The sequence below is a fragment of the Aulostomus chinensis genome, chromosome 9 (genome assembly GCF_037954235.1).
Source record: "Aulostomus chinensis isolate RoL2024-O1b breed Wild chromosome 9, RoL_Achi_v1.0, whole genome shotgun sequence".
NCBI lineage: Eukaryota > Metazoa > Chordata > Actinopteri > Syngnathiformes > Aulostomidae > Aulostomus > Aulostomus chinensis.
The window spans coordinates 5,056,040-5,065,291 of NC_141328.1; the positions used below are offsets into that span (position 1 = coordinate 5,056,040).

Genomic DNA, 9,252 nt, shown 5'->3' on the forward strand with positions numbered 1-9,252 from the left:
AGACACTGCAAATGACCCCACGGCTGCCAAATATTTCAGTAAGCTACTTCTTTAAGTACAGTAGAAGAAGAGCTTATTACTATTCTGTGTAGTACTGGTTGTAACCCCGATGAGTGGTGTATTTGAAAGCAGCTAAACTGAGGGTTGTGTAGTGATGTCAAGGATCGATCTATGCAACACCTGTGTAAAGCATCAAGTCCAGCTGGACCACATATAAGGCACAAATATTAGCAGTCCTGCTTTTTCACGTGAGCTCTTGGGGACACAATGCTAGAATAAAATATTGAAACAAGCCGCCTAATCAGAGCCTGCAGCCTAAACTGAATAATGTCTCTTCAGCTGTCTCTCCGCAGTGTGGGAAATTAACTCCCCGCAGAACAGCGGGACTGTTGTTTTTTGGGGGGTTTTTTTGTGGTACATATGTCAGTCATGCGGGATTAGAAGAAAATATTTGCACCCTGTAAAGCAGATTACACCTAAAGGAGCGTCACTCACCTCCTCATTTAAACTGGATTCCCCGGTTATCCTGATCCCTCCAGCGCGGCTCCTGCTCCTGCTTCAGCTGCTGCTGCTGTCTTCTGGGTTTTAACTGATGCGCTGGACTCCACAGCAAGAAAATATCTGGGTAAAGTCCTCTCTTTGCGGAAAGGCTCAATTTTTTTTTTTTTTTTTTACATTCACCTGCAATTCTTGAAGGTGTCTGTCGTCTGTTATGCGGCGGCGGGCGTCATTCATTCACAACCTTCATCATCGCGAGTATTTGGGAAATTCAATGCGTAAACTTCGCAGTGCAGCCCGGCGTAATGGTACTTCACTGCTCGAGCGTGTCACTGAAACGGCCCATTCCTCCAGTGCGGGATTCGCGGTCCTCCAGGGTTCAACAGCCCACTACAGCTTCAGTAGGAGCTGAGAGCAAGCAGCCATCGTCCGGCGGTGTGGTCTCGCAGCGTCGGCTCAGACCCGCAGCAGCGTGGCTTCCTCACAGGACTCTGCCGGACTGACAGAGACCAGCGGCTCCATCAATGTACAGTAGCGTGCGTGTGTGTGTGTGTGTGTGTGTGTGTGTGTGTGTGTGTACACACGCTGCCACTGACACACTGCGTGTTTAAACCCAGCCCCCTCACACTCATTATGGTGTTAACTGTTTCCGCCCAAAAAAAAAACCCCATCCATAATAAATACATTAAAGAGGCATTTTTCATTATTTGAAGATAACAAAAAGATTATTAAAAGGTTGTTTTTTTTCACTCGGTGCTTTTAGCGAACATAATGCAATTTGTACAATCAGGAAAAACTAATATTACTCAAACCCCCGCGCTTCGTGTCCATTGATCTGTCTCTTGAGCTCGAAATGTAATTTACAGTTTGGATAAGTGACTACCTTGTAACTTGCTCGCCAGTCCAGCTGGAAATTGTTAACAGACTAAACTGATGAGAGGTGATAGACCTGGAACTGAGCTTTACATGTCAGAAAAGAAAATACGAATTTTACCAGCTCATAGTTTTATCTGAGCAACTGCAAACAGCTTCAGTGTGACTCTCCGGTTCGGCCCTGTTCCTGTGGAACACTGCCATCTATAGGCCAAGATTTGAACCTGCTTCTGCACAAATTCAAGCCTCTCTGGGTCTCCTATCTCAGATTTGTTCAGCTTTTTCTAACCCTTACATAAGCTGGCTTTTAACCGAACTTTCCTGTGCTCTTTTATGACACTGTTCACCGGTATGGCTGAGCTGCTGTTCCAGCATTCACATTCAAAACAACTTAGACTCTTAAAAAAAAAAAAAAGTTGAAAAAGGTCTATATTTATCACATTCAACACATTTTCAGACCTCTTCTAGACATTTTCAACAAATAATTTAAGTTGAGTTTTAAATGTATTTTTCTTATTGAATTTGTTGCAAGTACATATAAAGATGTTATATAATTGTATGTTCAATTATTTGAAGAGTGAGTTTTGGTTCATTTACATTTTGCCAACAGGTAAGTCACAGAATAAAGTAAAACGTATTCGTTTGAGTCGTGGGTTTAGAGACTGTTAACATCAAAAATGTAACTTTGTCATGGAGGAGCTCGACTCATTTTGACAAAGGGGAAAAAAAAGAATTTAAAAAAGGTAGATCAATGACATTAGATGAAACATTTGTGGTAACTAAATCTCACAAATTCAAATGTAAGACCATTAAATGGGTGGCCTAACATCGGTAACACTGAATTTCAGATATTTTAATCGCTGTAATGGAGCTGTTAAAGTTATTCCTTTAATTGCATGGCAGTAACTGATATATGCATGAAGAGTAAAAAGCAGGATCTTTCTAAAATAAAATGTAGTTGTATTGCATGCTAATTGTACTTGTATGGCTCTGTCGATGGTGCATTAAGTGGTGCACAGAAAACTACATCATCTTTTTTCCCCCTGTTGATTATCTTAATATTGCTTTAATTTAAGTACACGCAGGGCTGAGAAAATCGTCCAGTTGCTCCATACAGACATACAGACTACTTCTATTTTCTATTTGAGTGATGTAATTAGATTGAAATATTATCAGAACACAACGTACCCTTATCTTGGATCTTCATCCTTCCTGGGTTATGACAAAAAGTAGGCTATCCACATTCTCTGATGCATCAATAATGCAGAGTGGAGCAAATGGAGCCAGTGTCTCCCATCAAAAGTATTGCAAAACTGCCAGGAGGAAGAAGATGTGGAACAACCAGTGTAAGTACACTAAAAGCACAGCGCCCACTTAAAGACAGGGTCAATAGCTGGAGGGTGTCCATATTGGAATTCCAGTGCTCTACCTCTCAAATGGATCTTAGTCAACCCTGGGCAGCTGGGGTAATCAAATACAGACTTTTTCAATCCATTAGTCACAACCCTGTTTGGAATGGGCCGTAATTTGTTTGATTGGAACATAACTCAATTCATATTGGAATAACAGGTTGCACAGAAGGGTTTGGACGAAGTTTCGCCTGTTTTGTGCAGAGAGAAATGATGGATTAACTCATTTTGCAAGGTGAGGCTTGGTCATGACATACAGTACAATTTTATTAGCAATGTATTACTTTAGGACATGTATCGACATCCTGGAGATGGTTGCAGATGTAGCAGAGACAAGGAGAAGACAAGTATGTTGTTTGAAATGGGAAAATATGTATTTACAAAGATAAATGTGAAAGATGTGTTGTTAGTGTGTGAATAATTGTTTATAAGGTTTATTTGTCTTCCTTTAATTGAATAAAAGCTGTGTGTTTCTTGCTCGGTTCCACGTCTTTGCTTCAAGCATCTTAATTCAGTGCAGAGATCCTGTGGATGCTTATCAATGTGCTCATAACTCTCAGATGCACCTCTTGTCACAGACCTTAATTAATCCCCCGCGTCTCTTACACGGTACTGAGCCGTGTCAAGATGGGTCAAGTTCTCGGTGGTGTGTCTTTCCATCTTGGCTCCCGTCCACCCTGGATCTGGAATCAAAACACACATCATCAGTCATTAGGGTGTTGTCAGATCGTTTGTTCATCACTTTATATTCACATTAGGATTCTGGTTGACAGAATGGGTTCCCGTGTAAAGAGGTGAGGTGAGTAACTCATGCAAAACCCACACTGAAAAGGTTAATTGCTAATGATTGTATGACTGTTTGTTACGGTGGCTGGGGAGGGGAGAGTGCGCTGCTGTGAGGCGCGTGTGACGGGAGCGAGAGAGTGGTAATTCATGGCAAAGCACGAAGCTTATTTGTTGGAGGATCAGTTCAGTGAGCAAATCAAACAGTGGTCAGGTGGAAGGGTGTGCACAGAGCTAGGAATGAAGCTCCCGACGGTAATGTGGAGCGATGGCTGACAGCAGGGCTGCCGCTTGACCATTTGTTGATCAAAGGGCTCGCATGCAGGGATTTCATACTAAGTTTGAAGGTTTCAAAAGGGCCTCTTGTGACGCCTTTAATTCTTTCTCCCTCCAGCAATGTTTGAAGACATCACGAGGGAGTGTGGCTACCTGCCGACTCCATTCTCTCTCTCCTCTGACCTGTCAGTAATCGCACTGACTGGAGAGAAAAGCAAATACCAGGAAACAATTAGATGAGAAAATCAACTGTCAGTCTGTTACATATGATGCCAATTATTCCCGTTCCCTGGTTAGATGATGTCAGTTATCAAAGAGGCCATTTCCACTGATGTAAAGACCCCTTGAAATGAAAGTCCGAGTGCTAATTGTTTCCGCGTATTTGCATCTTTCCGGGAAGATCATAAACCTTGGAAAGAAGTTTGAAATTAGCGTTTATATTTGCCAATAGCCTGAATGTGCATCAAGCATGCACACTGCAGTCTTTCACCAGCTGAACTGTCTACCTCTGGTTAGCATTCTGCTATCAAATGTGGATCAACAATACAATTGAATTTCCCGAAGTTATTTGAAAAAAAAAAGTGTCTTAGTTATTTCAGCGGGATTGGACCATGGCAATGATCTATCCATAATTTTTTAAGTCCATGTGAAGCAGCCTTTTTAGGCAGATGGGGGAGGGGCCTAAAACAGAGTAAGCAGTTTTATTGGATGCAAATTGGTATACGCCCTTAGAATACGCCCATAATGATAATCTAAATTCTGGGGATTTGTGTGTCTTTGAGATTCCAACCATTATGGAAGTTCATCCTGATCTTTTCTTACCACCGTCCAAGGAAAAAGGAAATGTGAAGTAAATTTGAAACTGACATGCCAAGCCCAAATAGAGTCAACACATTTAGGTTTCAAAATAATGAGCTTGGGTTCACGGCTGTGATTGTGTTATCTGTCCCCTCTTAAGACAAAACAACTCACCTTGAAGTTCAATTGAACATAACAGGCCTGATCTGTGGCTCAAACGCACATCTCTCACTGGAGACGTCTCTTAAGCTTGTCAGGATTTGTCAATTGAAAAACAAAATTAAAATCGTAATTAATTTCCACAGAGATGCAATCACAGGAGACATGGTAATTGCAAGCGGCGCTGATGTGTTTGCTGAATGAGGCTTTGTATTAAAATTGTTGTGTGTGTGTGTGTTGTTTTTTTTTTCTCATTATTTTTTGTCCTTGCTTGGAGGCATTCCATGAGCTGAAACCCACCGTGTGCAGCAATCTCTCACACATCAGACTTGTGGCAACAAATCATGGACACTGATGGCATCAGTGTGGCAACATGGCGACTCAAAAAATAGCAACAGAGAGAGAGAGAGAGAGAGAGAGAGACAGGGGGAGAGGGGATGTCTGGGTTGAAGTACAGATGGTCAATATTTCAACACATCAGTGCGACAACTGATCTGTCAGAGATGAATGATAAGGGTTTTTTTTGTTTTTTGCTTTTGAAAAAGCCCATCAACATTCCTGCTTAAGTGCAAGATGAGTAAAACCTAAAATGGCAGTTTGATGTCTGGGATCATGTGACTTTAAACATCAGAACACAGGCCCTCCTCACATCTGGAATGGAAAAGTGTTTCTTGACCATGTACATTAGCATCTGGTATCAATATGCATCTCCGGTGAGAGCAGACTGCAATCTGATTGTGCTGTCACTCATTCACATGTCAAGTCTTCTTCCTCTTCTGATGAAGTCATTGTAGTGACTGGCTACAATATCACCGTGTTTTCAGGCCAGTAAAACAACTACAACAGTGGAAATTTTATTAAGTTAGTAGGTTCGGGTCCTCAAGACTGGGTATCAAAGCTGTGTGTGTTGTTAACTTTCAATGTGGTCAAACTTCGTCCCTGACGACCTCCGAAGGCGGTTTGGCAGATGGAATCGCAATATGTCCTCAACGCATCTTGAGAGCAGTTCCACCTGTACGTCTATGTGATCAATCACTATTCACTTGTAATTCCATGACAAATCACAATGTCAAGAGTAAAGAGTCAGAGACCTCTGATTTCTGAAATCTAGGGATTTCAGAATGTGGGCTGGAATGGCCACTAGCAAGGCCACGCCCCTTACACGCCATAAAGGCTGTATACCTTACCAGACATTATGCTCGAGGGAAACAAACTGGAGATGTAGCAGGTCACTCTGTAACACACAGAGAGACTTAGACCAGCTGGACGGATGAACCAGGTTCTAATACAGGTTCAACCAGCGACAGACTTTTAAAGATATTTCCTCTGACTGTGACGGCAGCTGGGCCATCCTACGATGCACGTGCTGCCGGCAGGAAGGTATTTTAAGGTACGCGATGTCTGCATGTCACCGCCAGAAGGGTCACCTTTAAGACTTTTGATTGCGCTACTGATTGTCCTCAGTCTCTATAGACGACATTTTTGGGGGACTTATTCATGACTGTGCAATGTTTATCTCTCATTAATAAAGCTTCACTTTTCATATAGGTCTGGAGCGATCTTTTTCATTTTACAGATTCAAGAATTCCCCTGTGAGCAAGTTCTTGGCCAGAGGGTCAAGGACAAACTGCCTTCTAACAGGAAAAAAACCTTGAAACCTTCGGATAAATGCTCACATACACATGTATACTCATGACTATAAACACACACACATATGCGCGCACACACACACGCACGCACACACACACACACACACACACACACACACACACACACACACGGGCTGGGGAGAGAGCAAAAGAGAGAAAATAAGCAAAAAAGACCTCCTCCAACGCTCAGCATTTCCATTAGACGGTGGGCTGCTTTAATAAGATGCTTATCAGAATATGATTCTCAGGAAATTGCTGGCTACTTGTTTTATTGGGGCTGCTCACTTGCCTCAGCTCTTGATAAAGCATTTTGTTTTAATTAGACCCAATTCCACACTCCACCAGGGATGACCTCTTATTACGGTGAAGTGGGCCTGAGCAGGCAGCCAGGAACGAGCTCCTTCGTGCATCTCAATCATTCCTCCTCCATGCTCATTTCAGGGGCCCGGGACCAAATCAAATGAGTCTATATTAAGCAGAACCACATTGTTTAACACCCTAATCTCACGCATTTTTTTCATTCCTTACCCATTTGCAATTGGAAATGAGACATTGTGAAAAATATGATGCATTGTTTTGCATATTAACAAGGAACCTTGGATGTTGTTATCCTTCACAGTTATGGAGGATGGGATGTTCTGCAACACCAAGAAACATTTTTTCTAACTTGTAGGCGTTCCAAAGAAAATAATCACTTTATCCATTGTATCTGTGAAGTAAAGGAGAAAACTCAGAAAAAGCGGCTTTTTTTTTGGATCGCATTACTGTACTTCTTCCTGGCTATTTACTGTCCCTTTACTGGGAGCCGAACCAAAGCACAATTTTAGAGCTCATGAGCTCTGTTAAACAGAGAGAGAACATGTTCTGTCTACAAGGGCTACTTCCTACATAGCATCCATATAAGACAGTTGAAGCTACCAAATATACGTGGGTGAGGGAAAAATGCCGCCAGATATTCCAACAAAATATTGTCGGATTGCAGCCAAGCTGACATTTGCTTTTTGCATGTGAAAGACTATCACCATTTGCAGAAAGAGTCTCTCCTGGTGTCTGCTTAGGTGTCACCTGGTTTCATTTGGTGTCGTCCAACTCAAAGACGAGGAGAGGAAAAGGTAGATAGAGGACAAAGCAATTATATCCACCGTTACATGTCATCGTGCCTGATCTCCTTGGTATGGAGGGAGAGGGGGTGGGATCTGTGAAGCTGAGGGGGGAGACTGATGAGAGCTTACCAGCAGCTTGAGACCTGCTCTGCTCCAGACAGGGATTTAGGACTTCTGCCTGGCTGCCAGTCCGTCCATAAAGTAGCATACAATCACAATGATACCTTAATCCAGCCTGGCCTTTCACATGGGGCGGCAGCCAGGGGCTTGACCAGATATGAAATGTAAATGGGAGGATTGAAGATGTCAGTGGGGAAATGCCACCATCGCGAGCTGACATAGTCATTAACACATTAGTCTCAGCTCTTCACTCCAAAGACAGAAAATAAAGTTACGTTTTCATAACACCTGTAAAATGTCTGCACACATGAACGTGCACATATGTATTTATACAAACATAGAACAGCATATTCTCATGAGAGTCATATGATAACTTACAAAGAGTTTGCAATAAGTGCAAGCCTGTGCAAACCCCTGCAAAGAACCTCAAGAAAAATATGATTTCTGATCGGAAAATGTCTGCTTAGATTTAGGCACAAAAAAAACTCTTGAGTAGGGTCAAGACTACGGTTCAGGTTAAAATACAAATAAATAAAAATCCCTACAAACGTTCCAAAATCTTCCTTAAACACCTGTTACTTTCACCAGAACAATGGCTGCCATGTTTATGTATATGTGAGTTATGTATAAATGAAAGTCCCTTAGAGCACGAGTGAATGAGGACCGCCCGCATGGACCAGAGCAGCAACACATCTGGATGCTCATCATTTTCTTGGGACATTTCCATTCATTATCATCTACTGAGTTCTCAGCTTGAACATTCAGAAGCCCTCTCCAGAAGAACAAGAAGTTAGTTTGTAAATGCTAGCGGTGAAAACAACATGTGGTATCTTCATGTAATTGACCAATGCAATCTAGCAGCAGAAGTAATTAATCCACATGAAACTAGGAAGTTACTTGTCATCAATAAAAGGAGAAGAAAGCTGTACACGAAGGTGGAGGGAGCGATGGAGGATGGAGAGACAACTACAGAGCAGGAAACTTGAGGCAACTGAAAGCTGCTTTGATGGTCGCTGATATTTTGACGGGATATTTGGATACTGCGTGGCCACTTTGGGAAACTACTAGCACGCAGCTGCGGCAATAACCTGCCTTCCCGTTTTCAACAGTGTTCATTTAAACCCAAACTAAGATTTTTCCTAAACCCGAGCAAGTGTTTTTGTACCTAAGCCAAACCGCTTGCTAAAAATGTGTTGGATCAAATAAATTACAGTATATAGCTGCATGGACTGGAGGTTTTGTTAGTTTTTACAGCTGGAGTCCCTCAGGTTTTTACAGCGTAATGTGAAGGTTGTGAGTGGGTTGAGCTTGAAGCTGAATAGCAGCCTCCTTCAGCATCTGGTTGCTTATGCCACATCCTTCAATCATTCTTCCCTTTGCAAAAAAAAATTCAAATTACATTAATTCAAAGTTTCATTTCTTAATCATGAATAATTCACCGATGAAATAGCTCTGAAGCAGCACCAAATGTATCCTGTTGGAGTTCTGGGCTATCATTATCTATAAAAATGATATTAAAAATGTACATGTAGCCTGAGGACCGCCTTTAAAATTCCTCATCTCTTCTCCCAAAAGCATTTCTAA

The 9,252-nt window shown here is 42.0% G+C and overlaps 1 protein-coding gene across 1 annotated transcript in view; it reads right to left on the reverse strand.

Annotated features, from left to right (window-relative positions):
• The window catches only part of plxna2 (plexin A2), a 195,209-nt gene extending 194,170 nt beyond the window's left edge, over positions 1-1,039 (reverse strand). The window contains exon 1 of the mRNA XM_086213282.1: positions 496-1,039. The gene's annotated coding sequence lies outside the window, so the exon portion shown is untranslated. The remainder of the gene's footprint in view (positions 1-495) is intronic.
• Between the last annotated feature and the right edge of the window lie 8,213 nt (positions 1,040-9,252).